A 23,911-nucleotide genomic window follows, 5' to 3' on the forward strand; every position below is an offset into this window, starting at 1 on the left:
ATTTGGAAAATAATACTTAAAGGCAAAAACATGTGGAAAAAGTGATGATAGTTCCATAAAAAGTAAGTGAATTATTGTAAATAGGTTTTAATAAGGAAGAACAAAAAATATATAAAAGAAATGACATTCATTTATAGTATACTACTTGGCCCGGCCATAAGCAAGATTTACTTTGTGTGATAATGTAAGCATTGACTTGATTTAGGGTAAATGAGTTGTTACATAATTATTTATATTGGGAGGATGGGAGAGATGATATATAAGAATTAAATACTCACCTGCCAAAATAAGAAGACAGATTATGACTAAAATTTTAAATTAAAAAGCAGTTTATGTACAAAGCTTAAATATACTTATAAGCACATTAGTTAGAAATGTGCAGTTAAATACTAAAAGACTTGAATATGAAAAGCCTTAAAGGTGATTGCCTTTGGGCCTTGTGAATGGGGTGAAGAAAGGTGTTACAGAGATCCACTGTTTTGTAATATAAGCTTTTTAGTAAAATTCTATTTTTTACCTTTTTTAAGCATTACTTTAACAAAAATTAAAATTAATTAAAAATAAAAATCAAACTATATACAAGATGACCTAGCAATGCTCCTTTCAGTGATTGTCATAAATAAGTGAAAACATGTATATTCCTAGGTCCTAAAAGAAATCGGGTCTTGGACAAAAAAGGAGTCACATCATATAATTTCACACTAGGTTTAAAAGAAATATGAAGATTTCTGTCTTTCTGATTGAATTTCATTGGAATCTCTGTGTAGAGGCATTCTTAGGATGTCTGCTATAGGGAGATGCTTTTATTTTCTGTAAATGCAGAAGTTGTACTTAGGTTATAGAAATGACTTAGAATGTGTTAAAGGGTGCTACAAACTTGGTAATCTGAAAAAAAATTCTGCAGTTGAATGATTTGTATAAATTATTTTAGAAGCTGATTTATTAAACTATATGCTGGTCTCTTGTCTATATATACATAGTGAATAAGAACAAAACTAACATTAAGACAATCTGATACTCTAGGTCATCTTTATGTACAGCTCTATACTCTCTGGAAAATTGAGATATTACTCCCACTACTTCTAGGTTGTATTTGCCTTTTGTGAATTTGAATGACCGTGCATTTCAATGTATCTGGTGTATCTTTCAGTACATCTGTTGGAATGACTTGTGATGATTGTGAACTGTAAGCTCATGGAATCCAGAGACCATGATTCTTTTTCTTACTCTTCTTAGATCTTAGCACCCAGGCCTTGCACGGTTGGATGTAGCTTGGATAAAATGTTCTCAGTTCTCTCATTTTAGGATTTTTGGTTTACTTAAGGACACCTCAAAATAACTGTAAGCAGTACTAGAGCACTCTGTGTGTAACTATAGAGCTGTAGAATATTGGCTGTTGTATGTATTACTTTGTGTGTGAAATACTAATTGCAAACAGACCAAAAACAAGTTTGCTAATTGCAGGACATAACTTATTAAAGTTTCCAAGATGAAATATTGTACATGTTGATAGAAAAAAAATTTAGATTGCATGCTTTTCCAAATATAGGCACACAGATGAAAGCAGAATGAGAAAGTTCACATTTCAGGTGCTCAGATTTCTCAAATGATAAAAGAGAAATAGTATATTAAATAACTATGCAAAAGTAATTTGTGAAACAGTGGGGAATGTATTAAAAGTAAGATAACTACACAAAATTGTAATAGTGGTGACTGAAATGCTCAAATAAAATTATGGCAAGAAAAGGTTAATGAAATTAAAAAAAAATGAGCAGGCCATGTAACATATTCTCTGGATCAGATCAATATGTCCCTATTCCAGGAAAGGTGGGTTGGTACTTCACTTTCCTATTCCTATATTTGGAAAAATCACAAAATTGCTGACATTCTGGGTCAAAAGATTAAAAACTAAAAGTAAAACAATTGTATTTGATCACCTATCCCACACACATATGTTTGTGGTTTTGTTGATATTAAATAACGTGATTTTGGTGAAAACTTTGAGCATATCTTGCACTTAAAGAGTTTTCCACTGCTGATTACAGTGTATTCCGCTTCCTGCCACCCAGGAAGTCATTGCAATTTTCTCCATTATCATGTCCAGACAGATAATGTATGCTCATAAGGAAACAGTGACAATATTGTCTCTTATTGACTTTGCAAAATTATTTCTTAAACATTAATGGATAAAATGTTATTTAAAAAAGAGAATGGAAGCAAAAACATTGGAATCTCAAACTTAAAATATATGAGATTTTGCATTAGTATTGATTTTGAACACTGACGTCATTTAATAGTTTTCTCCCTATTGTATAGTACATTAAACCTGAGTTTTAAGGGAGGGTAATAGAATTCTGTTGATGATTTTAACAATCTTTAAACTAACATAATAATTTCAAGGACCAAAATGTTGCTAGTTCAAGGTAGTTTCTTTGTTTCTTGTGTTTAAGTGTCATAGGCCTAATATAAATTGTAGTGTTCATGTAAATAATCAACTTACATTAAAATTTGTTTTTAATTGAATAAAGTCAAATACATGAATATATTTCATAATTTATTATAATTTGGAAGATAATTCATTGTAAAAGACATTCAATTTCAATAACAGTATTCACATTCACAGTAAAATACATTAAATTTCAGTAATAATATTCACATGTATAAATGCCTATAGGTTACTAAAAGTTTAATAAAATTTTAAGGACAAGTAATTATCTTCTGTTGCATTTTTCATATTAAACAAAGTTTTAATTAAAAATGTAAATATTTTAATATATTCCAGATTTTTTCTCATTAGATATTTTTCTTAGTTTTTATCATTCAGGTACTCTTACATATTGTAACTGTTGCAATATTGTACCTGTCTTCTCTCTTTGTTTCAAAAATATTTTTTCCATTTTGACTAATTAGAAAATATCAGGAGTAAATTTGGAAAATAACACATCTGGGCAATAGAAGCACTATATTTCTGTTATTTATTAAGCTATATTTATTCTCTGCTGAATAAGAACAGGAAACAACATGGACAATAACCAAAATTAGAATTTATCTAATATCTGTAGTGGATGCCAAATATACAGTTACTGTGCTGACGGCAGGAGATAAATGCCTCATGAAGAAGTTTATTATTAAGATTCATTTTCACTAAATAAAAATACCCAAACTAATATTTAAAAAATTAAACGTTTTTTAAAGTGCCTAGCATGGTGCTCGGTTCAAGAAATAATAATATATCAAAAACAATTAAACATTAAACATCAGTTATATTTTGTGGGGGTTTTTGTAATATAGGCCCATGATTATGACATACAACTTTTAAAATATTCATTTGACATTTTTCAATATATTACTAGATAATACTGTTATTGCCTTGCAGGGTCACATGATTTTTAGTTTTATCACTATATTTTCTCACAATGGTGATGCAGTAGTTAATATAGTTGGTCTTCCCTTGTGTAGACAGCTAACACCTGGCTTACTCAGACTAACACTTTCACATCAATAAGTAAAACTTGGTAGGATAGATTGTCTAATGCACAGATCTTATGCTGTAGTTATAGTGTTAAGAAGTCCTTGTTATTATGAATGTGCATTATGAGTATATTGTACACAGTCCTGGTATGCAAATGTGTAGCATTCAGAGAAGTGAAATAATTCTGTGTTATTATTATCTTTGTAAATTACATCTTAAGAGTTTTTGAGGACTTTATAAAGGCAGTTTTCTATAGTCACAGTCATACAGTATGTGCAGCACAAAGTGTTTTCTTTCACCATTAACAATAACTGAGCCAATGAAAATGCTTTTTAAATATACACCCGGCAAGCAGTTATCTGGCTCTTCGTTCTTACTATCCACAAACCATCTTTTATCGCCTTTTAAGACAGCATATGAAACAGCTTTGTAAACATCTGTTTTTCATTGTTAATTGTCAGGAAAACTGGGGATTTAAAAGCTTCTTTGGAATCCTCTTAATCCTATCAGGAAGAATAAGTTGTATATGTTTATATTTTCTTCTTTAGATTGTTTCTTTATCATTTGAAAAAAATACACACATACTACCTTCATTTATTTTCAAAAAATTATTTTTAGGATTATAATATTTTTATAGCTATTTTGAGGACATTGCTTTGTAGAAATTCATTGAAATTATTAGCAACACAGGCTATACTACACCTAAAAAAGATGCATAATAAATATAGATTTAAATATAGTGTGCCTTTTCAAATAATTTTCAGAGTTTTCTTGGGAATATTCCATTTCGAAATGTGCACTGATAGAAAATAGAAGGAAGAGGTATTTGTTAGCCAAAGAACAGATTAATTTAGAGCTTCAAATCTCTTGCCATATTTAGTCTTTATGAAATACATGCTTTATTTTCATAGGCTTTTTCTGTTCCAATAATCAAGCCATTAATGTCAATGGAGTGTTCCTGGCAGTGATATAATAAGAAGGCTTTTGCAATAATACATTGTGTCTTCCTTCTAAATGAAAAGGGGATCTGTTGCAATAACTAATTTAAAAATATTAAAATTCTGCTCTAGTCGTTTTGAATTTATAATGTAAAAGCAAATGCACCTATCTCTTGAGAACAGAGCATCCATAATTTAATAATTAAATAATACGTAATAACCAATAATTTTTGTTACCTATAAATAAACCTAAGTAATAAGAGTATGGAATACTAAGAGAAGTAGCTGATTGTTAATGAAAACTTTTTTTTCAGAGTGTACCCATTTTTAAAACACTTTATAACCTTTATTAAATTGCTGTCCTTTCAAGCAATTAGAATGCATTGTGGATTTTTCTTTTTTAAAAGGTTTGTACTTTATTAGCTTTTAAACTGGTATAAATTGGAAACTCACTACTCACTATTTATATTTCAGTCTCTGCTTTTCAAACTTGTATTGAAGTGATGTAGAACTAGGCCTTATCACTGCATGTAAAATTAATCAAAATGACATATTGTTGCAGTTTCTATGGCAACCATATCATGATGCTGATGCTCTTAAAAATTTATAAACTATAATCTGAAATATGCTAATTCTAGTGAACATAGTTAACACTTACTTGCTTAATATTCAGTTTAGTACTAAACTTCATCAACTTTGAAAGTAGGTTGATAACATATTGTATATAATTAAAAGAGTTTTTGTATTGAGCTCTTGAGTTTAAATATTTTCTCCAGAAGCCTACTATTCTAGAACTTTAAGTATGACTAAGTGAAGTTTTTCACTTATTATTGTCTTAAACAGACATGAATTAACATGAGGATGATCACTGTTGCAGATTCTCAACATTGTTGTCTTTCCCCATCCCCTCACTTAAAAAATAAAACATTCAAACCTAACACAAAACATCTTGATGCAAACTTAAAAATTCAATAAAATCCAATGAGTTAAGTAATACCAAACATCCAGATACTTGGAACACTGACATAGTTTAGCTTTCATTTGTTTGCCTTTAGGTAGATAATATCTTTATCTTATATGTACGATTATGATACATTTTAGAGACATAAAACTTAGCAAGTTATAGAATAATTTTGCATAGCAATTACATTAAAGACCGATTTGAAGTTATAAAGTTTCTTTTAGAACTCATTTAAAACTAAAATGTATAAAATATGTTGTTTGGAATTAGTTTATAACTATAGATTCTGTTTTTAAATAAAGCTTTTTAAAGAGATATCTTTTGATAAGTTAGAAAAGCTTTTAGAAATGTGATAGTTTGTCAGTTAGTAAAAATATCTGAGGCAACTTAAATAGTATATGCCAAATAAAATGAACTAACATCATGTGTAATTATCAAATGTACTTACACTGAAAAGAATACTTCTGCTGACATATTTGGTAAAAAAAAAATTTTCAGTATATATACAATAGACTTTTAATTAATATTTATTAAGTCAGAAAAGTGAAAAAGATAGATCCTTAGTTAATACACTTCTAATTATTTGCTTTGCACATATTAGGCACTCAATAAATATTTAAATGTGAATTAAAAATTTGGAAAACAGCAAAAGTCTTCAACATAAGTGTGATATTTAAAAATACACACATGAAGAAATCCTCTATTTAGAAATGTTAAAAATAGCAATCTGGGATTTGGAAGAAAGATTTCTAAGTAAAAAATTTTAAAATTATCTAATTTAGGCAAATTCAGTTTTTTTAAAACAATGCTAACACATAATAACATATAAAGCGTGAAATTTCTAAGGTAGATTATCAAACTTTTAAAGACTAGTAATATTAGTAAATTATTGTTTTATTGTTTGATATTTATAGTGAGCAGTTTTATAGCATTATTTTTGTGTCCTTTGCTTGTCTTTTATTAGGCAATGAAATGGATCTATATGATTTAGCAAATGCTTCTAGTGTGGCTAAATGTGTAATGAATGGAGTGGTAGTCATCTTAGTGAATTGTAAACCTCAGATTTGGGAAGAGGTAAATGTTTCTTTACACAGAGAGTGGCACACATGAAGGAATGCAAATGCTTTAACAATATTACTCGATGATGAAAAGGTGACATGTTATCTCAGAAGGATGCTATCATGTGGGATACATTGAATTTTAGTGAATAAAATTTATTTCTGTGGTTGGATCATCCTATCACTTCTCTATGTCATATGATTATTCTTTATCATATTTTTCCTTTCTGTGGTTTTTATAATTTTCATGCCTATCTATATAATTATCTAGATCACTTTTAGTTAGAAAAATAATTCTATGTATCATTGTAAGACAAACATTTGGATGACTGATAAAAATTTCACTTTTCATATGGATCTTTTAGTGGCATTAGTTTTGGCAGCCTTAAGCTATAAAACAGCCATTACTTAAATAATCTTTTTCATAAAGCATTTCAAAAATATTAGGTATGGCATTTAAAAATATTAGATCTGATGTATATTTTTGGGGGGAATTGGTAGAGGTTTATAATTTTCTGGTTTCTACCACACTCCTTCTTGTGGTGGTTTTATTTCGCTATATTTTGCCATTGATATTCTATTTATAGTAAAATGAACTGTATATACTGAATAGTGACAACTTCTTGTATGTTGTTAGGATTTGATTTAAAGATCACGGAATTGGTGCCTGACTGCATATGTGCCATGTGTTCCAGTTTCCTAGTCATTGGCCTTTGATCTGATTTTTCTTTGTGAGGTTTCTACCCAGGCTTAGTTTCTGCTAGTTACAGTAGACTTCACATATATATCCCTTCCATTTAAGAGATGAACTGCCAGGATTATGTATGGTAAAACCAAGGTAAAACCTCCTGAGATAAGGCTCGGGGGGCAATTCTTCCATGAGGTTGGCCCATCCCACTGTGACTAAGAAATGAGATGATTTGAAGACTATTACATACTTAAGGTTTTCATAGGGGATTAAAATAGCATTACTTAGCACAGGTGTTTCTGTAATTGGGATTCCCTGGGAAAATTCAGTACTGTGTTCAATAACACAGCTTTCCACACGAGTGGAGGAGCGATCCAATGTTAATTTGCTAGGCTGTGGCACAAAACAGCAGAATTGGGTCTGGCTTGGGGGCCTGTTGCTTCTCTTTGCAAACACATTTCCTTTTGTCCATCATTAGCATTAGGTTGCTGTGGTTCTCTTTATAAAATATATTTCAATTATTATTATTATTATTCTGACCAAACTACTGAAAGGCCCCAGTTGGAGTTAGCAAGGAGTGATTTATAGCCTCATATAGCACAAGACAGTTCCTGAGTGTCCTTTTTGTGGAGATAAACAAAATTCTTCTTCTCCTTTTGTAAAGCGTTACAATTAAACAATGTCTGTGCACCCAGGTAGCAGGGAAATTTCTGAGGCATCTTTGGGACACAGTTCACAGAGGAGGATGGACTTGGAGTGGCCTTGCAGACGTCCCCAAGCCTTGGAGGCAGTGTCCAGGCATAACAAAGAACAACCACAAGTTATTTCAGAATTTAGCTAGGGTATTCTTAAGCCTGGTATTCTTATAATGCAAGACGTGAATGCAGGAGGAACGGTTTGCGGAAAAAGGGTTTGAATAGAGGCACGGGTGGTAAAGTTGAAAATCGCTTATATAAATAACAATCATTATTATTTTACCGAATCCATTGTTAGACAGTCAGAAGGACTGTTTTCCTGAGAAACGGGCGACAATAGAGCTAAGTGTCCAGCCGTCGCGGCAGGCGGCCAGGTTGCCTGAGCACATCTCTCTCCTGCCTGTAGTTCTATTCCGGAATTCCCCTGCTAGTGACCTCGGGTCTAGCCGCGTCCTTGAGTCCCTTTGTCTCGGGCCCCGAGGGTAGAGAGCAAGCGGGAGAGCCGCCCCAGGGAGTACGAAGTCCGAGCTGAGCCGAGGTCGCTGCAAGAGGGAGCTCGGTCCTCACACAGGACCGGAGCGACTGCTATGCCGCTCCGAAGCTGCCTCCACTCCCACCCCCCACCTCCCCCCGGCTACTGCCCTGGGAGTTAGTGCTTGAAGTTCCAGGGCTGCAGCGCCTGCCTCGCAGCTGCAGACTGGCCCGGGGCTTTGTACTTTGCTGGGAGTGTGTTCCTTCGCTCGGTTCCCTGTTACTGGTTTCAGCTAACGGGCAGTTTTAGCCCTTACTCTTTTCAGCCCGAGTCGCGGAGAGCAGGCCTTGCCTTGCTCAGACCGTCCGCTCGAGAGGTGCCCTCCCTTAGCTTCCCTTTAAAGCGGTCCCCGGAGGTCGCCAAGGCTGTAGGGCCGGTGTCATCCGGGTTGGTCTCGACCTCCGAGAGCCGGGCGCAGTCTTCCGCTCGACCTCTAGGTGGCGACTTAGGCACGTAAACAAAGCTAGGCCAAGCCGGATGGTTGGCACCCTCGCGGTTCATCCACGTATCATCCTAGTTTTCCCGCTGCTCTCAAGCGGGCTCAATTGACTGTTAAAGGGACTTGAGTTTAGATGAGGAGTTCGGCCAGAATGGCAGAATGTGTATGTGTCAATGTGTGTGTCTGTAAGTGTGTGCGACCGCGCGCGCGGAGGCGGCGGGAGGTGGTGATAGAGCGGGAACTCTCCAAGGAACCCATTTGAGACGCCGAGGTTCTCCCCCGCATCACCTGAGCCCTCAGGCCAGGCGACCCGGCGGGCTAGGTCTTCCGGACTGCTCTGCAGCCCGAGATGCCGCGACCAGTGTGCAACCAGCAGAGGGACAGAGGGTCTGGTGGCTGCCGCCGGCGGTAAAAGATTTTCTAATCTCGTTTCAATGACACCCACGATTTATGAGTGGAGAGACCTCGAAAATAAAGCCCTGTGTGCTGTGTCCTTCTCCAGGGTGCATGCCGGCTGACCCGATTGGAAGAGGTCCCAGCCGGTGGGGAAGAGAGACACACAGACAGCAAAAGAATAAACGTGCTACAGTCACATAATCTTACCTCCGGGACGAAAGGACACGGTTCCTAGAACTGAGATTTCCATAGCCAGTGTGCATCCCAGCTGTTTCTCCCGTAGGCTCTTTCCTGCCTAATACAGCCTTATGACTAACTTGGACAAGGCTTGAGTTGCCCCCCTCCTTTTTTCCTCCCTTTTTTCTTTCCAGACATTCCCTAAACTCAACCCAGGGCAAATCCAGAAGTCGGTACAGTACAGAGCTTCCATTCAATCATGGGGGGAAAAATCCCGTTTACAGTTTCTTTTAGGCAGATGGAAGAAGTAGATGATTACGGGACTTGGAAGGGTACATGGGGATGGCATGGGGTGTTGGTGGCAGGGAAGCGCGATTTCTCTTAGGTCTGGTGCTGCAGGTAAGGTTCCCAGATTCCAGCTGCTCTCAAGTCGAGCTTCGGTGGCCGGTGAGAGTGGAGGGAGATCCTCGTCTAATTAGAGAGGAGTGGAGGAGGGTGGAGTGGCAGAAAAACTGACCCTGGACAGGCTCCACGGACACATTGTCTTGGTTCGTGTTTGTGCCCGTTCTATGCTGCTGCCTTTGGGAGCCTTTTCAGCAGGGTAGTACGCCCGAGGCTTTTTCTCCCCTTCTTTTTTCCCCCTTCTAAAATGTGTTTAAAGATAAGTGAATATCCTTCTAAAACAAGTTAAAATCTTTCTCTGACTTTCCATTTGAGATGTCAAAAGGATTAAATAAATGGAACTTTATTTGACCGGGGAGTTTAGCCAGAGACTTAACGACATCTCGGGTCTTTGGCCTTATTCTAATTCCATGGTGGTAATTACCCTTCGTTTCTTTAAGTGCAATAGATTTATTGCCTTAGAGACTATGCACAGTTTGATTGAATTATTCATTTTTTTCTTTGGTGTAGACTGCATCTGGGGACTCTGATGTGACGTGTAGATTTTTTTTTCAGGAACAAAGGGAATGTGGAAATGAAAGAGAGAGGGAGAGAGAGGCTGGCAGATGTAATGAGACGCGGTGAAGGTGTACGCAGACTGGCACTCCCACTCCTCCCTTCTGCTCTCACTGCAGCCCTGGGTAACTCGCAGGCTAACACAAACAGCTTTTCTCCCGCAGCCTGCCCTCTGTCACTGTAAGTACATCAGCCTTCTCTTATCAGCATGCAGATTCCAGCCACGCACACCCCTAGACTCGGCTTTGCACCTTAGACAGCAGAAGAACATTTAAAAATTAACTTTCCTAAACCAGGAAAGACATGTCTGTAAAACTTATTTCTTATTTATCTTTATTTTTCTTTGAAAAAAGTTCATGCATTTTTACCACTTTTCCCCACCTCTTTGGTGGCGGTGCTGCAGCTGCTACTGTCGCTACCGCTGTGGTCTTCCCAACAGCATGACGCGCAGATTCAAATGAAATTTAATGTTGCTCTCTGTCCATTTAAAGTCCAGGGACAATGCCTGGTCCTTTTGCAAAATGACATCTTAAAGAACGCAGAGCGTTATTCACAGTTTGTTTTTTGCTTTTGTTGTTGAAACACGAGTTCCGACCTCTTTGAGGCAGAGTCCCAAGGGCACTGTTATTTGGGAGTTCGGGTTATTTGGTTACACCAAACTTAAATGAAGTGCGATGGGCTGCTGGAGCGTTGGTGTGTTTGTTATTCCTGTTTAAGGAAATCAATCGCTAAAACTTTTCTCCGGGCCGTAATTAAAGTTTTCAACTTTTTCCTTTTTGGCTTTTTATACTCTTTCACTTATTCTTCGTTTCAGTAAAAGTTCTCATTCCCTGTGTTTTTGAGGTAAAAACATTTATATTTGTACTTTATACAGTACCTATAAAGCCCTTCCTGAAAGAAGTTAGAGACCTTAAGATGAAGTCATGTAGATCTGAATTGTCCTCCCGGCTGGTGTAAGGAGACTTTCAAGGCGAGAATACGAGGTTTTAACAGTCGTTATGATTTTTGCGTGGGTGCTTTAAATATTAACTTCTCGAGCAGAATTTATTGCGTTGCCCTTCCCAAGTTCAGGGGGACCTCTCTCCAGGAACCGAGCGCGCCTTTCCTTTGCCGGTTCGCGCCTCTTCTCTGGAGGTGCGAGGCCAAACTTAGCAAAGGCGAGTTGCCTTTGCCGGTTGTCGTGCGCAGGGACACCCGGACAGCACGGAGGCAGCAATAGCTGCGAGCAGGTAAGTCTGCTCCCACCGGCTCGCCCCTCCTTCCCTCCCTGGTTCCCTGTGCTAGGCGCCCGGGGTTCTTGCGCCGCGCGGGGCTCCGAGCCCCAGGGAAAGTGAGCCCTAGTGTGCCGGGATCTGGCAACGGTGCCTGGGTGTCCTCTGCTCCTTTCGGGACTTCCTGGAGCCCGAAGGCCAGGACAGACCAGGTGGAGAGCCCGGCGCTTCAACACGCTGCAGCGCTCTCTGCCTTGCCCTCTGCTCTGTACTGCGGCGCCTGAGGCTTGAAAGGAAACCCTTAGGGCTCACCCCCGCCCCCAAGGGCCACGTGTCAACCCAGGCATAGCCTGAAGTGCGGCACCGAGACCCCAAACTTTAGTTTCTTTCCTTTAGGGATTAATGTTGTGATTGGCTCGGGGTTCCGCCTTATCAATCTACTTTCGTGTCAGTTTACTAGACAAAATCTAAAGAGGATTCCTGCCGCTCCTTCTCCGAAGGTCCATCGCGGCCCAGTATGAGGGCCTTGGACGCTGGAGATCTTGATAATGTCAATTTTTTTTTTTTTTTTTTTTTGCCTTCCGCCAGCGGCCTGCACCTGGTCGGCGGGGTCAGTCTTAACCCCCAGGTTTCCGAGTGCTGGGTGATTTAAAGAGACGGATGTGCTGGTACTTGCAAAGCCAAACTTACTGCAGCAACTTTGAGGAACCCAAGTTGCGCCCCAGCGTTTCCGTCCTGGATGTTTCACCTCCCTCGGTGGCTCTACCCTGAGGATTCAAGCTTTGGGACTTAAATTACCCCCTCTTCTCTCTGCCCTAACTCTGCAGGCATTTAGGACAGCTCATTCGATTTTGACCTCTTTAGGCTTTTGAGAGATTTTTTGCCCCCTGTGGTTGAGTTCCAGGGCCAGTGAGAGGCTCTGGAACAGAGCGTGGGGCCAGGTCATACTCATTCACAAAAACAAAATTAAATAAAAACAAAATCAAAACCCAGAAAAGATTTGACCCTTCTCTAGGATAGAAACACGGGTCTGGATTTGCCTGTTGGGCCTCTGAGGTCAAGGGGCACTCCTGGGAGTTCTGGGAGCCAGGTCTGAAGGAGCTGGCAGGAAAAGTGCCAGGCATTCTTTTCACTGGACTCTAGGTTCTGGCCTCTCGAGGCAGGTTTTCCAGTCCTAAAAGTCTCTGTGGGTGAAAGGGACACAAGATTGCTGGTTAGGGACTAGCTCTCCTCTCAGCCAACAGTCATCAAATCATTTTAACTTGTAGTCTTCAAGCTTCCAATCCTCAAGCATCATCTTTCCTATTGGGATAGAAGCACAGGGCTGTTCCTTCTGCCCCACTAATCCAAGATGCTCATCCTCACCCTTACTTCTATCCTTTTCCTTCTCTTGTCTGGAGTTCATATGAAACCAAACATGGAGTATACTTTAAGAAGCCAATATATGACTAACAGACATCTCAGCTTGTTCCATATTCTGTGCTTGCTTACTCTCTCCATTTTCTTCAAAGTTAGTGGAACAAAGATGAGGCTTTCTCCCCTGTATCTTTTATCACTTAATCTGTGGGAGGTCTTCCTTGAATTGGCAACTTTAGATTGCCATTAATTTTCTGATTTTTCTAGCCATAATTCCTGACTCCTTTCTCCTGGTCCATATCTTCTTTCACAGATTCCCTGTTTATGAAATGCCTCAACGTGGCCATCTCATATCAGTTTCTACATAGCAAGGACCTCACCTCCACAGACCTCTGCAGGTTTATGCTGATCATGTCAGAATCTCTCTCCTAACCTTTAATCTTGATGTAATTTGGACTCTCCACTGACCTCAGTTGCTCAAATCTATTTCTTTGGGCCTGGTTTATGGCAGGCTAATCTCACCTCGTGCACATTGGCCGCTAGTTAGCTCTGTGTCTGCTGTTGTCAAAGCTAGTGTTCTCATCTGACTCTTTTACTCTGCATCTCTATCTACTACCTGACATCACGATTATTCTCTCCCCTCCCAGTCCCCCAGGTTTTTTGCACTGAGATAAAGTTCCAGGTCTCTGATCCTTTAGGCCACTCTATACCCTTCAAATCTTTTATCTACCCTACACATGCATCAAAGAGAATTTTTAATTTGTGTAGGTTTTTTTGGGGGGGGTTAAACATAATTTTCTATATCTGACTTACATGTTTTTGCAAAATGCTATCCTGGGTGACTGAAACTCTTTTCATCTTCTACAACTTCTCAGCCACCCATCTTGAAATTGTTTCTCCAAATCTTTTCCTCTACAAAGGTGAGGTAATACACATATATCACCCACCCAATTCTGTGTAACACAAACTTATCCATATAATAAACGTGGAACTATTTAATTTGTTGTTGTAAAGGTATAATCATTTTTTCTTTGGTAGTTTGTACATACCTTGTTATTCATAATAATTTTAACCCATAAACTCCATAATCTACATGGCCTCCAGAATATTGCCACCTACATATGTTAAGATGTATATCATCTTAATAACTCCTGTATCAGTTTCTTTTTCTTTCAGTTGCTCCTCCTCCATCTTTTAAAATAAGTTCCTCTTCCCCTATTTACTGAGATCCTATTAACCCATGTGTTTTCATTATCTCAGTTTCCTGCTTCTCTTTCTTTACTCTCTTTACTTCTCTTTTTCTTCATCCTTCTTATTATTCACCCTAACATTCACCCTTCTTTCCTTCTTCTTGGTCTGCTGCAGCCCCTGTTCTTCCCCTTCTCTGTATCTGCCATGACTCACTTCTGTGGTCCAGTTCTGTATCTCAGTACTTCTTAACATTCAGCCCATTCATCCTCTGTCACATAACTTTTTCAACGCACAGACTACCATCCCTACATTTCCTCTCCCACTTTCTTTCCTCCTTTTCTCCAGTTCGCTCCTTTCTTTCTCCCCAGTTGTCTACCTTTTCCCCACTTTGGTTTGCCTTCTTCTAGACTCCTCCATCCAACAGCCCCAGCACTCCTTGGGTCCTTTATTCCTCAGCCTATTTCTCTCCACCTAATACTTGTCACCATTCCCCTCTGACCTCAACTCTCCCTTTTCTTTGTCGTCTTCCATTTCTCTCCTACTAGTCGCTTCACTCTCTCTTCTCAGACGCTTTCTCCAATTCCAACCTCCGCTCTTGCCGGTCTCTGCCCTCTCTCTCTCCGGCTCTCTCTCCTTTGCCTCCCGCTCTCCCCTCCTTCTTCTTCCCCCGGCCCTCCCCCCTCCCTCCCAGCTTCCCTGCCTGGCTCGCTGCCTCCCTCGCCTCTTGTCTCATCTTGCCTGTGTTGTCTGGGAGGGGAGCCCTGCCTCCTCTCCTTCGCTCAGATCAATGCCCTGGCCACTCACTTTCTGATGTTGCACGACGGGAAATGCTTTGAATACTTACGACATGGCCGCTCACACTGATTGCCAAGATTGACAGCACTAACCATCGCCTTCACTTGTTTCAAGGGGGAAGCCCCTAGTCACCCCGCTCTGTGCGCACCTCCCGGCACCCCGGCGGCAAACTTCTGCCGGTCAGTGTTCCCCCCGCCCGGGGCGGGACACCCCTGCCGACTTGAGTTAACGGGCTGCGCCGGCCGCGGCGCTGGGGGGCTTTGCTCTCTTGCTCCCCGGGCTGTGCTAATTGACCCAGCAACGACTCCCCTTCCTTAATTTTTTAAATTTGTATCTTTCCCTTTTTTCTTTAATGCCATTTACTCCCGCGGCGCAGCGCACAAGGAACCCTCCCGTGCGGTACCATCCTGGAGCCCGCCCAGGTAACCGGGACGGAGCGAGCGATCTAGAGAGCGAGGGAGGCAGAGCGAGAGCGCGCGGCCCATTTGTGAGCTACCTGTTGGGGAGCAGGAGAGGGCAGGGGCAGGAACCCCTGGCCTGGTCGCCGGCCCCTAGCGCCTTCCGCTCCTGCCCTTCCGGGCAGCTTCAGGGTTAGTTTCATCGAGCCGGGACTGAGGGATTGGGGTAGTACAAGAACTGAGCGCGCGGAGCCCGGCGAGGGCGCGGGTTGCCGGGAGCCACGGCTGCCCAGCCGGGGCGGGTTTCCGTACTTGGCTGGGGAGGGGAGAGGGGGGAGGAGGAGCGGGAGGAGGGCGCTGAGTGGGGCCGACGCAGAAAGTGGGGGGGGGGAGAGTAGAGACTGAGAAAGGGGCCCGAGCGTCAGCCGCTCGCTGGTGGACGCGCGTATCCCCAGGATGCGTCCCCCTCTCGGAGAGTTGTGCCTTGTTCCGGAGGCGGTGACAGATCTGCGTGGCGGGTTTCTGGTTTTCTTGCCACCCCCTTGTCCCCAAAATCCACTCGGAGAAAACACATGTTGTAGCCGTAGATAACTGTGCGTGGGACCCTAAGGCAAAAAAGGCAGGAGAGAAAGACAACGCAACCTTTGACAACAGAAAGCTGTTATCGCCATCCTAAGTATTCGTCCGGAAATCTGTCCGCCCTCTCAGCCCACCTTATTCCTCCTCCTCCGTCTCCCCGTATAGATATTCTAATCTATGTAACTGGGAATGATATGAAAAAGAAGTCAGGTGGCTTAGAGAATGAATTCTCAAGTCTCCGTGAAGTTTGAGGTAGGTATTTCATTGAAGTTTGAGCCAAGTGTGTGATGGAGGAAGCTCGTATGCCTGCGTGTGTAGTGTTCTCTCTCTCTCTTTTCTCTCTCTCTCTCTCTCTCTCTCTCTCTCTCTCGTGTAAGTATATGCGTGTGTGCTCTGTGAGGGCTCAGATGGGACCGCTGGGTGGAAAGGCCCTTTGTGCCCACAAGAGGGCAGCATCCTGAGGGCTTTGTGAGCGCTGTATCTCTCGTTATCGCTGCAGGCTTGGGTCTGGAGAAAGTTATACCGAAACTTTCAAACTGATATCACATCTTATTTCGTGATATTAAAAAAGAAAGACGAAAAGAAAGAAAGAAGGAAAAAACAGAGAAGTGACGAAAGAAGAGAGAGAAAAAAGAAAAGCAGGCAGCCAGCCTACCCGGGGAGAGTCCTAGTCACATCAAGACTAGGGGGAGGGCTGTTTTAATTGTGGGTTTGGCCGACTGACGACTGGAGTGCCCTCCTCGGCTGTCTTAGTTGTAGCCGGAGGTCATGTAAATCGACCTTAAAAGAATGCATAAGCCATAAATTAAAATAAACCCTCACCCAAGGGCTGATCCATAAGTAGACAATATCCAACCTGGACAAAACGAGCTTCCCTTACGAGCCGACCTAAACCGCATACCCCCAAAGAATAGAGACTAAATGCAAAGTAAGTTTCCCAGCGAATATTTTGTTTTCTTGAAAAGTGTTGGGTTGATTCGCCGTGTGACTGACTGCGATGCCGCAGTTTTCCGGAGTGCTTCTGTGTTAGCCAGGCTCGGGGTGCGGGAGATCGGGAGGACCTGCTGGGTTTCTGGGCTTCCTAACGCTACCCCCACCCCACCCCCATTTTGGTTTGGAAACTTTGGCTATTTGTGGGGTTGACGCTGGCCGAGGGCGGGCAAGAGTCGAGGATCTCCGCCGCACTCTCTGCCCGGGTGAAGTTTACCGGGAGGAGCTCATAAAGAAAACCCGGGTAGCTAGAAAAGCCGTATGCTCCCTCCTCCCACCCTCACCCCAACACCGCTCCGCCGCAACTTTCCCGGGACCCTGCGCAAGTTGCCTCCAGTTCCCTGCGCTCTCTCCTTTCTTCCCGCCCCCCCCCCCTCATTTTTGGACGTGACTTTTTATGATCTTTTTAGGAATAAGCAAACCGAACTCCAAGACAATCCGAAACCCGAGCGCTAATCCGTGGCCCTCTTTCCCCGGACTCTCGGGCGGTGGTGCCGGGCCGGCGGGTGTGTGTGTGAGGGCCCGCCCAGCCCTTCCCGGAGCGGGCTCGGCCTCGGAGTCCTCGCGGCAGACGCACAGCCGCCCGCACGTTTCTTCCGCTCTCCGCGTCCCTGAGCCCTGCCGGCGGCCCCAGTCTCTCTCGGCGCCCTGCCGGGGCCCTGCCGCCAGTTGTCCTCCCCGCAGACCAGCAGAGATCCGCCGCTCTGGGGCTCGGCCCAGGCCCAGGGGCGGTGCTGCCACCCGCCCGGGGCCCAGCCCGAGCTTGACGGCTCCCAGAGGGAGCTGCTTTTTTCTCCCTTAAAGGGCCGGTCAGAAAAGGGAAGGGGCTTGTGCAAAGGTTGCCGGGGTTGCTCGGGCACCAAGAAAGGGGCTGCGGAGGACAGATTAGCTCCGTTTCCCGGGCGCTCCGCGGAGCTTTAAGATAAAAAGAGAATCGGTGTGTTTGGAACAGATAAAAGGTAGTTGTTGCTGGCGTGTTTTGAGTTTTTTTTTTTAAATTTTTTTAAAGCTCTCTTAGGCTGACCAAGTTTGAAAACGTTTGATTGTATGAATGGCCAGATACCAGATATTGAATGCTGCCTCTATTTGGGGACTAAAAATAAGTCTTCGACTTTGCTGGCGGGGCTGGGATGTTAGAGAGATGGGCTGTCCCCGGCTCCTTCTGTGTGTGTGACCTCCTCTGAGGGCCAAGCTTGAAGTTTCGGTCTCGAGATGGCCCACAGCCGTTGCTGCGGCAAACTGGCCTGGGCTCCGGACCTCCCGTCGCACTGTCAATGGGGCGCTCGATGACGTCCATGTCCGGGGCGCTTGACCCCGGCGCGCACTCTTGCGGCTGGGCTTTTGGCCCTGGCCGGGCGGCCCAGCCAACAACCCAGCGGAGTCGGGATGTGAGAGTGCCCCCTCTCCCTGCCTCCCTAGGGTCTCCTCCCTTCTGCCCTGTTTAGTCACATGCCCAGGTTTCTCCCCGGGTCCCGAGGAGAACAGACACAGCCCCGCCCAGTCTATTTCTAGGAGGTGGGTTTGGTGAATTAAAAAGGTCAAGTGGTCGGGTCCGAGAGCTGATCCATGGCGAGGGGGGACAGGATGGACACCTGGCAAGGACCGCCCCGCCTGTCCCCCCCCCCATCGTCCGCCCGCTCACGACTAGCCTCCCCAGGCCACATTCTTGCGCTAAGTGCTTGAGTCTGTGGGAAAAGCAATCCTGAACCGGCCAAGAGCCGGCGAAGCTGATCCCACGATGGCATTTTGTTTTGAACAGTTGCTGGGGTTGACGTTTCCTCATAAGGTAAGGTGTCACTGGACAGTCGGCTGCCCAAATGCCACATGTATAATTAGCCTGCGCACTCAGCACCTCGTCCCGGAGGCCCATAGGCACGGGCTTGGCGGACCTGGTCCACTCAGCACCGTTCCAGGCTACAGGATTCCTGAGGGAGGGCCGAACCAGCCAGGACAGCCTTTGGGAGGCCCTGGCAAGAAGGAAGACTGTGACAATGTAGCCTTGTCTTTGATTTTTCTCTCGTTTTTTCCCCTTCTCTTCCTGTTTGTCCTCTCTTTATTTTTCGGTTGAGGGCGGACTACTGGTTAGATGGGCAAACCGAACACCAGAGGCAGGGTGCAGACTGAATGAGGAAAGGGGATGCAGAGTAAATCTGGCACTATACTACTCTCCACACCCCGCCCATGGGGGAGGGCTGCTAGTGCCCTTCTGTATGCACTAACCCAGTAGGACTAGCCCAGACTTGGCATTGTATCCTGGCTGGGGTAGGGGTTTCAGCTTCTAGTTGACCTGTTCACCTGTCTCTGTGCTCCCTCGCACACCCACCCCAGAGGTCTCAGCAAATTACTGTCTGTGCCCTGACTGCAGCTTCTGTTTTCCCCCTCCAGGCCTAGCCACTTGGGGCTGCTCGTGTTCACTGTGGGGCGAACCTGGAAATATCTGCTGTCTTTCCCTGTCCTACTCTTGTTCAGCCTGAGGTTTTTAGGAGCAGTGCCTTGTCCTCTCTGTCTGTACCCAGATTGGTGCTTGAGTTTCCTACCTAGCTTCCCAGACCCCAGCTTCAGGTCAGCTTTAGCCTGCACTCTCTGGCAGAGACCAGATTTCTGCAGTCATGAACATGACCTTCCCTCTGTCACCCTGTGCAGTCACCATGGAATTCAGTACTCAGCATTAGGCACTTTCATCAGTCTCCGTTCTTCCCTTGTTTCTAGGCCATCAGATATTCCTGATACCTACTAGAAGATCCTCTTTATTTTAAAACAAACAAACAAGCAAACATCTTAAACCTTCCACAAATTTAGTGGGATAGGATTAGCTTGTCTATGGCAGCAAGAATGTACCTTTCTGATGCAAGATGGGGACATGGTTTATTTAGTTGCATTTGCTTTTTATTGAATCAATGAAATATTTCCTCTTATTATAGTAGGGGAAAAGTTATGACTGAATTTTGTTTTACTGTACCAGACCATAAATATATTATCTATATATATTTGAGTGTATCTTCCTGAATACACATATGTGAGTGCATGGGCAGTAGGCCAAATGACATGTAAATTTTTTTCTCCTACATTTTTGAAATCCTCATAAATCAGAGAGATTGTCCCTTTCTAAGACAAGAACAACAACCACCAACCAAAAAAAAAATACTTTAGACTCTGAAAGCAAGTAAGTGTGCACTGCACATGTTAGATCTAGTTTATGACAAAAGGCAGTAAGTAACCAGGATCCAGACAAGTGCTAGGTCATTAATTCCTTAGGCGAGCTAATATCTTCTGTTGCTTTTCTCATGTACCACCAACACCTCCTTTTTCCTCTGCTCTCCTACCATATTCCTTTATTTATAGTGGCAAAACTAAATAGTCTTTGTTTATTGTTTATCATATTTATTGTTGCTCTTAATTTTTATTTTGGAACTAGTAAGAAGGAACTTTCTCTTGGTGTACATGTGTTTTTTAAAATGCAAAGAACATTTACGGGTATATTATTATGGAGCATGATACAAACTCCTATAATAGTATATTGTGTAAGTAAAACGCTCAACATTATACTATAAAGGAAGATAAATGTAAAAAAATTAATTAATAAAGCAGTATCAATATCTATACCTTAAGTTGATTCTATAATGGAATCAGTAACTGAATATCTAGAAGAAATGACATTCAGTAGGAATATTGTCTGCTGAACATTTTTTCATTAGTAGTAGAAAGCAACAGATATTTTTCTTAGTAAGGGAAAAGCACATATTTAAAATATGTTAACATATCTAGCAAATCTTTCTCTTATAAGGCTTTAAGATATATTACTTTAAATACATAAATGATAAATTTTGGTGGCATTATTGAGATTTTATGTCTGTTTCTATTTGACTTCTTTTAGGAATTATTGGGTTATCGGTCATTGATGAAATTTTTACACATATCCATCTTATATTAAGGAAACTAGTGACATTTTAAATAATCCTCTTTCAATTAGTACACTAGGTACTGGAATAAGTGAATTTTAACAAAGTTTAATATACACTGGCTTTAACCCTTTTAATATTTTCTATACTTTTCAATATTGTTAGGTTATATATCTCTAAGTTTGAAAGAATTCTCTTGTTAGTGAGAGAAGTCATATATACCTTTTCACTATTTACAAACAGCATTCTATAAAAGTATAGTAGAGTACACCTAAATTTTTGATTGATCTCAGAGCTATTTGTTTAAATATAGTTTAGGGGTGCATATATATCAATTGGTGTTTTTGAAGTCAAGTGAAACATTCCACCAAGCTAATGTGCCTGAGAGTACCATATCAGGCACAGACAGGTACTAGAAATGATAAAACACAGATAACATTCAGCAAGATGATTTGCAGATGGGATGTATTATCTGCTGTCATGAGGTTAGATGGGTCATATTACGGTTTTTTTAAAAAGTTAATCTACGTTATTTCAGAATTATCAAGTTATGTGGGTACATGAGATTTAATGAGAACAGATTTTATTATAAAAACTTGCTAAAAAAACAAACAAATATCCATTGCTTTTTAGAGCAGAAAATGGACTCTCTCTGCATTTGCATTGCTTCTTGTTTAAGAAAGATAACTCTGCCCTATTATTTTTTTCCTAACAAGAAAAATAATATATTGAACATTTTATGTCTTTATCCTAACTCCACATTTTCTACTGATTATGCTCTATCAACATACTCAAGTAAAACAAAAACAAAAACAAACTGGCACTCTGGTATACTCTATGAAAAGCAGTTTTTATTAGCAGTAAGCACATTTTAAATGTATAGCATATCATTTTCGCTTGAGGTTCTTCAACTGTGATCTGAAAATAATTGTTTTGGTAAGAGTTATATCAGAAACTTTCATCATTTTCTTATTATATATTATTCATTTATAGGAAGAGTGTTTTTATTTTCCTTGTTCTGTGGAAGAGGGTAAAAGCTTTTCGGCTAATTGTTTTGTTTAGACATTTAGTCAAACTGGAAATAATTTTAAATTCGTGTTATGGATTTTGATAGAGCTTTTCAGTTTTAAATATCCATTGTAATAATTTGGGTGAAAATATCAATTGAGAGTGTAGGTGGAGGTTGTAAGATGGATTATCATTTAAATCTACTATGGACTCTCTCACCTCTGAAAAAGGGTGCTGGTCTGTTCTTCCTCAAATCTGTGATAGTCTCAAAAAAGGGACCTTGAAACCCTAAAACCTCAGAGAGGCAGTTATCGATTCAGTGCTTAACTGCAAATCCTTTATATTGTTGCTCAAAATATCCAACTTAACACTAATATTAGCCATTCTTTTTATAGTGACACCATGCTTAGTAAAAAACTTCTAAGCACTGAGGTCAGGTGTTGAGATTGGATTCTAGTTTATTTTTTATGAATCAGATAAAGATTTCTGTGCATGAGACCATATGTGAAGATGAGAGAACAAGAACATTTCCATATCAAAGGCAATATATCTGAGGCTGCATGGTAATTAAAATGCAGTGGTTTGGACTCTGTGCACTAGCACTTAAGCAGAGCATTGCCGGGACCTTGTGCATCATGCAGGCGGTTGCCTCTTGCATACTTCTTGAAATACACTTATAATTTTGTACAAACATTTATGCCAGTCCACACTTTTCTGTGGATAATTTGTATTTCATCCAAACCATTCAAAGTAGAAGTTATTTTTTGAGCTACCCCCTCATTATGGCTTTTGTGCATCAACTATTTTTATTCTAGTTGTTTGTATTTCCTTTTACCAGAATGATGGCTTGTTTATATTCAGAATCTCTTCTTGCTCTTCTGAGACCCCTTATATATCACTCGTATTTTACTATTCACTCAAAAAAACTTTCATCTTTAGTAAAGATGTGAATTATTTTGAGGTTAATTGTAGATGCTATAATCTATTGTAAACTAATAAACTACATAAAAAAATCAACTGCCCGGCTATTTCTATTTTATAATGCCAGTATATTTAGTAATCCTCACTATTTTGCACAGTATATAATATTGGAAAAAAATTCCTTTTCAAAATGTTAAAAAATTCTGAAATGTTCTTCTTTACCTTTTAATGGCATGAAAATATATAGTGGCATTCTCTTTCATACTACTTCAAGTGAAAAACAATTATTTGAAACTATAGAAATCTTTATGTTTATCTAAAGGGTTATCTCTTTGCATTTATAGGGAGACATTTGAGTTTATTTATAAAGAACTGGGTTAGCATCATAGCCTGTAGTTATTTGGGGATAGGATAGTGAAATTAAAAAACCTAACAATTGGTAGTCCAATGTTGTGTATATTTTAGAAAATTTGCATCTTTGGTAATTGACTTGAATTCGCTGTTCTGTAATTTTCTAGATTTTCTATTTCCGTATTTGCTCTCTTTCTATGCATGTGGTAAGGAATTCACTAGTATATTTTATTTACTAAGCTCCCCAGTCTATAAAGCTTTTAAAAGATTTTTCTGGATTGAAGCACCATGTATTGAAGAAGCCTAATATGATAGTATGAAATCCTTTAAGAGTTTTTGTGTTTAAACTATTTTGGATCAAAATTACTTAAGTATATTGATTTGATGCTTTTCAATGATGACATGTATAAATAAGCATAATAAATATAAGGTAATTCAAAGTTCTTTATGTGATGTGCATGTTAGCATCTATGCAAGCATTCTGTATTCTCTCATGTCAAGTTCTCCCATGATCTCTTTCTTCTCTGAAAATTTCACAAGAAAAATCTTTAGATGATCTATTATCCCTGCTATGTTCAATAATTTTTTATTTCTAGTCATCTTAAAGAGACGAATTGAATTGTCTATCTTTAATGTATCCATTCAAATGCAAAAAGGGACTTCAGTGCTATTTGTGATTTTGACTTCACTGAGCACAATTTTTTTGCTTCTTTGAAAAGTAGTTCTTTAAAATTAGACAAAGAAAGTTAAAGATGCTTTACATTCCACGACTACACGAGCACAATATGAGGAAAAATGAAAATGCAACAGATTTTTAAAAATTAACTTTTATTGGAGTATAGTTGATTTACAATGTTGTGTTAGTTCCCGCTGAACAGCAAAATGAATCAGTTATACAT

General features: G+C 40.8%; 1 protein-coding gene across 15 annotated transcripts in view; it reads left to right on the top strand.

Moving 5' to 3' along the window:
- The first annotated feature begins 14,886 nt into the window (after nt 1-14,886).
- SOX6 (SRY-box transcription factor 6) overlaps nt 14,887-23,911 on the top strand; it is a 620,530-nt gene continuing 611,505 nt past the window's right edge. For 3 of the 15 annotated variants that reach the window (XM_089915112.1, XM_089915119.1, XM_089915114.1), the window contains exon 1: nt 16,211-16,771. The gene's annotated coding sequence lies outside the window, so the exon portion shown is untranslated. Of the gene's footprint in view, nt 15,289-15,654; nt 16,772-23,911 lie in introns of those variants that run through there. The other 12 variants (XM_089915100.1, XM_089915104.1, XM_089915098.1 and 9 more) reach the window with 8 other exon arrangements.

The sequence above is a fragment of the Delphinapterus leucas genome, chromosome 7 (assembly GCF_059928025.1).
Source record: "Delphinapterus leucas isolate spDelLeu-1000000601 "Yukka" chromosome 7, BTC_Dleu_Yukka2, whole genome shotgun sequence".
Classification (NCBI taxonomy): domain Eukaryota; kingdom Metazoa; phylum Chordata; class Mammalia; order Artiodactyla; family Monodontidae; genus Delphinapterus; species Delphinapterus leucas.